A 6089-nucleotide genomic window follows, 5' to 3' on the forward strand; every position below is an offset into this window, starting at 1 on the left:
CCCATTTTCTTTCCTTTTGCCATAATACGCACGTGATGACAAATAGAATGACAGACTGTGGATGAGGGTGTGTGTGCATAGCTGGAGGACCTCATTTCTGCTTCTGAAGATCAAGTCTGGCTGCTTTGGACACCGCAGCTTCATCACCAGTACGTCCTGTGCTCCTCTGACATGTGCTGAAAATAAGTCCTTAGACCCAGACGACTTCTGTTTTCAGTATGCGGTCGCACGAAGCGGAGGTGGCTGAGGTCGTGTACTGTTGCATTGATGGAGCTTGTTCTGGATGGTCAAGGCCTTATTATTTTCTGGCTCATCTGCCTCTGTATGAGCTAAGTAGGTACCCCTCCTTGCACAACTGAGCTGCGCTGACTTGCACTTACATTGAGGGCTTCATTTTATTTTCATGACACCTAAGTAGTCATTATTTTTTTTAACAATCCCAAATGTGGGATAGTTGTTAAACTTTCTAACTTGCTTACTTCGGGAGTGAATTCAGTCAAAAAGCTTGAGAAGTGCCAAAGTCTTGTTTGAGTGTAAAAACAAAGCTTGTAAACTTGGCATGTAGTGACCTCTAGCTGGTTTGGGATGGATGGAAGGAGATAGCCTGATCCGCTTTCTTTGGCTGTTTTTTCATGTGGGGTGATGCACTTTTTTTTTTTTTAGCCGAACACTAGTGATTTAGTCTTTTCATCTGTGAATCTTAATGAAGGAATTCACCTCCTTTAACCTGCCAGGGAAAAGGTAACTGTTAAATCTTCTAGGTTTTGCCTCTTCCAATCTGTGTGTGAAGCGCAAGCTGCCAAGGGTCGCTGCTGAAATCTGCTGGGGGTTTTTTCAGAAGCACAATATTTTTCAGCACTCCTCAGTGGCAAGGATGAGAGCACTAGAAGCTTCCTCCAGCCAGGTGGCTATTTTTCTAAAGTGGCAGAAAATTTATCCTGGAAACCTTTGCAACCAACTAAGTGACTTCATAGATTAAGGGGGAAAGATGATTAAATAATGGCCTTGTGCATACGCTGTAACGACATATCTGGTATGTAAATGGAATTGCTGATGGTTGCCAAAACCGAAGGGATGTGAGCATTTGCACAGATGTAGCTTAGGACGCAACTGGCATTAACACCAAAAATGGAGCCTGCCCGCCTCTCTAGGCTTCAGTGCTCTCGGGTGATACCTGCTGAAGGTCTGCTCTCCAGCCGCCAGCGCTTACCTCGAGACAGCCCGAACTGGAAAACTGCTCGCATTAAGTCTTCTGCAGCTAGTGCCTCGTGGGTTGAGGCCTTGAGGGTATTGCTGGATTAAACTTTGCCTCTGGTAATTCCTCTCCGATTGTGCAAAACTGAGTGCTTTGCTAACTGGGAACCGCTTGCACCACTTGCAGGAGGGAATCCTTTTTGTTCTGACAGGGCTTAGGCAGGCGTGCTCTGCGTGCACCGGACCACCCCTGCCTAGCAAAAAGCGATGGCTGCAGCCATGTATTTTCTGAAATCAGTCGTGAACCTTGCAGCCGAGGGCTGCTGCAGGGCTGGGGCGTCCTGCTCCTTGAGCCGGCCCTGTCCCTCGTGCAGGGTGAGTGTCACCCCCCAGCCCGGGGTCTCCGCGTGTGAAGGCGGTCAGTGCTTACTGAGGAAAATGTCTTGCCCGTTAAAACGCCCAGTTTACTACTGCTGTGTTTTGTTTTCTTTCAGTGTTGGCACCTAGGCCAGTCTGCAGCGTCAGGGACCACCGCGCCTGGCCCGAGGGCCTTGCTGTGGCTCGTCTGTGCGACTCCCCTCTATGATAGCCTCCAACTTGCCAAAATACCCTGCTGGTTACTTGCCCACAGGCCAGCCCACCTGCCGGATGGCTCCCGCAGTGTCCTGTGCAGTGAGACCCTCCCCAGAGCCCCTGTTTTGGGGAGGGAATCTTATGTTTATGTTTCTCTCATTCCTCGGACCCTTTTTTTATTCCATTTAAAAACTGTAGTGTGGGTTTATCTGGTGGTAGGAGTCTAGCCTGGAAAACCTCACCACTGTGCTAGAGCTTCCCTCTTGAAATAGTCACTTGTTATGATATAGTTCAGCATCATGGATGGGCACAGAGCTATTCTGCTGGGCTCCACCTCGTGTCAGGTCACCCATGTGGTGCTGATGGTAATGATTTGGGAGCCAGGCTCAGTCATGGGTGGCTGGGCATCATCTACTGCAAGTAAGAAGAAAAAAGTTGGGTGGTGGTGGCTTTTTTTATCCTGTATCTGAAGAGAGGATATCGAGCGTTCCTAACCCCATCATCTTAGCCATGCAGCTGTGTGATTTTCTGAAATCTTGTGTGTCAAGTCATGACCAAATCTGCAGGTTGGCAAGTATTGAAGAAGTGTCCTGATGGACTCAGCCCTGGCTTTTCAAGGTGCTCTCGAGAACTACCCTTTTAGGGCATTTCTTCTGCCCTTTGCAAGTGCTGGGCTGTCCCGGAGGAGGTTGTTCTTCATCAGCTGGAGGGACTCAGGCCTAGGTGACCCAGCAGTAGTGCTGTTGTGTCAAGAAGGTTTGAAGAGGGGCAAAACCCTTTTGACGATGTCTAAACACTGAATAGATGTTTCTTAAACTCCGAATAGACGTTTCTTTGAAGCTTTATATAAAGAGAAGCAGATGGGCCCAAACCAAATGCCAAGACCTAAGAGAACTGCTTTTATGTTGCAGCTCTAGAGTTTTGCTGTGCTGGTGCCTTGAGTCCTGCATGCAGCTCTGGAGTTCATGTCTCCAGAAGGACACAGAGGAGTTAGAGGAGGGCACTAATGGTAAACGGGATGGAGCGGCAGCCCGCCAGGTGAGACCGCAAAGGCTTGGAGGTGTCAGTTTTGGAGAGGGAAAGGCTGAGCTGGGAGCATCAGCCCTGCTGTGAGCTGGAGGTTGCAGCAGATGTCCTCTAGAGGTCTCTTGCAGCCTAAATTTTTTTGTGATTCTGTTACAAAGTCTGCTAAGCTGTGATGGCAGTGGATGCCGATCTACTAGTTAGCAAATCCTCTCGACTAGAACTAGAGGGGCGTTTAGCTAGAAGGAAACCAACTCAAAACATTGAGTAATGTTGTTACAGAGCAAGTAGTAAGCTTCTGGAATTTGTTGCCCCAGGTTGTTGATGCAGATGGTGTCAGCAGAAGGTTTTGGTGTTTGTTTTGATTTTTTTTTTCTAAAGGTAAATTCATGGGCACAGAGCCATAAGAAATTTTAAGTGGGGGGTGGGGAAAAACAGGATGAAACAGCTGACACCCATAGCCTGGCAGTGGTGGATATTGGGGCGGGGGAGCAGAGAAAGCACTGTAGGGGCAGTGCAAGGGCCCTTAGCAGCGAGACATGTGTCGAATAAGGGAGTGTTGCCGAGGTTTTCCCGACGTGCCCTTTGGCTCGTGTCCTCCATCCCTGCAGCTGTCAGGGGAAGAGGTGTCAGCATGGGGAGGGGACAGCAATGTGAAACCTGCTGTTGGGCAGCCCAGGGAGGTTATTTGTCACTCAGTGTCACCGAATGTCCCCAGCAGAGCTGGGAGAGCTGCTTCATCCGCAAGAGTGAGCAGGTGCCCAAGTTTAAAACCAAGCTTACCACAAGTGTCCTAGGGCCTATGTGAGAACAACCTGGCGGCAGGACCCTGCGGAGGTAGGTCTGCCGAAAGGGGGGCGGGTTTTATCTATTAGAATCTTGGATTTTGTTGGTAGAGCTGCCTGTATCCAGGCAGAACAAAATAAAGAGGCGTCCCCCTCCGCAATCTGCTCAGGCTGGGGCTGGGGGAGCGTCTGTGTGCTTGGGACTCAGGAGCACGAAGGGAGGTTTTGAGTCCTGCCTCTTGAGGCGTTTGCCTCGCAGGAGCGTGCCAAGTTGGTGCTTGTGGCTGGGCCCGCTTTGTGCAGCACGGGGCGGCTGGGAAGATTTCTGGGCAGTGACCCTTGCCAGCGTTGCGCTTCACACTGGGAGAGCCAGAAGTAACGCTGTTACTCAGGTAGCTCAGTCGTCGCAGAGCTCTTCTCCCAGGGCTGGCACGGACATGCCTGGTGCAGGGGTGGTGTGGGACCTGCCCTTGTCCCCTCGCTTTTGCGGGGGAGAAAATGGTGAGAAGGAGAACTCTGACCTTCTCGGCGAGTGACTCGCAGCCATGGCTGCAGCGCGTCTGTTAACTGCTGCGGGAGCAGTGCTTCTCTGAATCTCTCTCCCTTGTGTTCCCGCCAGGCCCCTGCCAGCTGGCGCAAGCCAACAGCCTCCTTTGGCTGGCCCTGGGCCAACTCCTCTCCTTGTGCGTGTCTGCAAATGGGTTTGGGCCGTAATCAGCCTATGTGGGTATCGGCCTGAACGGGGTAAGGGGGAACGTGCCCTTTAAGCTGAGTGGGAGGGAGAGTGTGGAGGGGGAGAGAAACCAGTGGCGGGTGAGGCTTAGATTTATGCTGTGGGACAACAACGTGCTTTGGTCCCCGTCTTCTCTTCTTTCCCCCACAATGTGGCTGATACTATTAGAAGCCAACTAAAGCTGTAGTCCCACAAAACTCTCTCCATGGTTTTGTGCCATGCAGGCCAATATGGTCAGAGGAGTTAGAGCCCTGGGTCACCTCTCCCCGACTGTGTGCACAGCCGGAGCTCTTAGCAACTGCTCCCTTCGGCGCAGGCTGCATGACTTCAACTGCTGCTCACATGCAGCAAGCACAAGTGCGCACAGAGTCGCTTCTGGGCAGAAACCACGGGGGCCTGGCTTGGCTCTCAAGGGGTGTGAAAATTACCTGGCTCCCCTCTTCCCCGTGCTCATGTTGTTACATCTAGTGTTGGACACAGGGGCAGTTACTTTGATGTAGAGCTGTTGTGCTGTGTAGTTTAACCAAAAAAGACGTCCGCTATCAAGTAGCGAGCACCAGTGTCGTACAAATCCTGCAGCGACGGGGTATTTTACTAGGGGTGTGCTAGGTGAAGCCCCACAGCAGCCTGGCTGGAGAGAGCTGAGCAGCGGGAAGAGAGAAAAGGACTTGTGATACATAAGGACGACAGGAAGGGCTGGTGGGGAGGGAAGGTGCGCACACCATTGAGACATGCAGCCTCACAAGGTGGTTTCCAACACACGGGCAGGAAGAGAGCGGAAACCCAAGAGAGCAGTTTGTCACGGCAGGCTGAGCACAACAAGAAGGATGGCACCTCAGAAGGTACGAGGCAAGAGGGACCAGCTCCTCCTGAAACTCACAAGATGAAAGCCAGCCGTGAAGAAAGCGAGATTACAGAGAGGGATCTATTCTGTAATCTGTGAAAGAGCACAAAGGGCATCTGTGCTAACCTGCTCATGATCCAATGTGATTTCCCGTGGAAGGTATGTCAGGCAAGCGGGAACCTAGGGCCAGCCTGCCTACAGGAAACTTGACCCTTCAGTGGGGTGCTCAGAAGATCAGAAAGGAGAGGACTACAAGATGGATGAGATGAAGCAGTGTCCCAGCTGTGCCCTGAGTGGCTTGTACTCGGCCTGGAAGGGGGACAACCTGGTGACTGAGGAGGGAGTGAGGGGCACTGGAGCTGGGGCTAAAGCTGGAACCGCTGTAGAGGCGACGAGTTAATGTCGTGCAACTCCTCTGGCACCCCGGCTACCTGGCACCCCTACTGGCACTTTCTCACAGGTCTGGCACAGAGCAGCTCCCTTGCAGCCTCCAGGTAAAACTGATCCTGGACTCGGGTGAAAAGCACAACACAAGACTCGGAATCCAGGACAACTTTCTTTATTGCTACCAGAAGGCTTTCATCAGTACAATGGCTCCAAATACGATACCTTCCTCAGGGCTGTGGAGAGAGCTTACAATTGGGACAGGTCATTCTGAGAAACAGAGGTGTAACATTTAAGAGACAAGTTTTTAAAGGCTTTACTCTTGGTTAGAAGTTACATGAACACAAAACTTTAGGATTAGGGTCTTTTTGGTTTTGTGGCTGATAGTTACACACCTTTCAAAGCTCAGGCGTACGTAGCCACCCCTGCACCCACCGAGCAGTGCTGGTCGCATGCTAAGCTTATAAATGTATGGCAAAAAAACAGACTCTGCAGAATTTTAAGTTTACACTTGACATAGGGAGTCAAGCGTTGGTGAAAATCTACACAGAGC

This window comes from Phaethon aethereus (assembly GCF_964289735.1).
Source record: "Phaethon aethereus genome assembly, chromosome: 4".
Classification (NCBI taxonomy): domain Eukaryota; kingdom Metazoa; phylum Chordata; class Aves; order Phaethontiformes; family Phaethontidae; genus Phaethon; species Phaethon aethereus.